We start from the raw sequence: 1,607 nt of genomic DNA, 5'->3' as shown, positions 1-1,607 counted from the left end.
ATGGTTTGGCCACTCAGCTTCCTGCATGGTGGGACTTCCAACCTGGTGTCCACTCTCGACACATTCCCTGTCAACAAGACTGTGTTCCGCCAGCAGTTTCACAGCACTGTAGTCAGTCAGGCTATAGGCCAACTCAGGAAGGAGGGTTTCCTGAAGCTCTACAGGTGGTGGTGATGAGAACCCTGAACGGGACACTGATATCTGGGCTATATTACACTTTCCTCCATCACCAACCCCTGCAGTGTCATCCCTCTCTCCGCGTTACCAGCTGTGGCTGGGCTCGGCACGGGCGTGGTGGAGGCATTGGTGTTCACGCCATTTGAACGTGTGCAGAATGTGTTGCAGGACGGGAACAACGGCCGCAGCCTGCCCACCCTAAGGAGTGTGCTGGCCCGTCTGGGAGCAGAGAAGCTGGGGATGGGGTACTACAGAGCCGTCATCCCCATACTGGCCCGTAACCCCCTGGGAAGCTTCGGCTACTTCGGCCGGAGTCAGTGCTGCTCTGAGGGAGAAGGGGCTTCCTCCTACAGTCTCATCCTTTCTGTGAGGAATTGTGATTAGTATGGTGATCAACATGCCCCTGCATCCTCTGTCTATGCTGGTGGTCAGCATGCCCCTGCATCCTCTGTCTATGCTGGTGGTCAACATGCCCCCTGCATCCTCTGTCTATGCTGGTGGTCAGCATGCCCCTGCATCCTCTGTCTATGCTGGTGATCAGCATGCCCCTGGTCAGCATGCCCCTGCATCCTCTGTCTATGCTGGTGGTCAGCATGCCCCCTGCATCCTCTGTCTATGCTGGTGGTCAGCATGCCCCCTGCATCCTCTGTCTATGCTGGTGGTCAGCATGCCCCTGCATCCTCTGTCTATGCTGGTGATCAGCATGCCCCTGCATCCTCTGTCTATGCTGGTGGTCAGCATGCCCCTGCATCCTCTGTCTATGCTGGTGGTCAGCATGCCCCTGCATCCTCTGTCTATGCTGGTGGTCAGCATGCCCCTGCATCCTCTGTCTATGCTGGTGGTCAGCATGCCCCCTGCATCCTCTGTCTATCCTGGTGGTCAGCATGCCCCTGCATCCTCTGTCTATGCTGGTGGTCAACATGCCCCTGCATCCTCTGTCTATGCTGGTGGTCAGCATGCCCCTGCATCCTCTGTCTATGCTGGTGGTCAGCATGCCCCTGCATCCTCTGTCTATGCTGGTGGTCAGCATGCCCCTGCATCCTCTGTCTATGCTGGTGGTCAACATGCAGGCTGGGCTGGGGGGGGTGAGGCGGAGCTGGAAGGCACTGTGGGAAGGTCGGCTGAAGAGGAGCAGACCATACACATTTTATTAAATGTTTAAAAAGTGAAAAGTACAACTTTACATTTTTATTTTACAGTTTTTAATTGTATTTTTGAGAAAAGAGAAGACAGCCGTTAAACATTCACTAACATTTGTACTGTATCTCTGATATCAGGTTTTTATGAGCCAAAAGATAATGATGTGTAATGGCTCTATTTCTTTCAGGTGCCTCACTGTTTCCTATTTTTTTATGTCAGGAATGTATCGGAGCCGAGGAGATCCATTTATGTTCAAGGTGCTCTGTCAAGGTTCGCCAACAGGTCCTTGA

The 1,607-nt window shown here is 53.3% G+C and overlaps 1 pseudogene; it reads left to right on the top strand.

The window, feature by feature from the left end:
• LOC149971532 (solute carrier family 25 member 53-like) lies at nucleotides 1-1,607 on the top strand (annotated as a pseudogene).

The sequence above is a fragment of the Oncorhynchus mykiss genome, chromosome 25, assembly GCF_057628025.1.
Source record: "Oncorhynchus mykiss isolate SJ-2025 chromosome 25, ASM5762802v1, whole genome shotgun sequence".
NCBI lineage: Eukaryota > Metazoa > Chordata > Actinopteri > Salmoniformes > Salmonidae > Oncorhynchus > Oncorhynchus mykiss.
The sequence above is the reverse complement of the archived record's forward strand: the minus strand, read 5'-3'. Positions and strand labels throughout refer to the sequence as shown.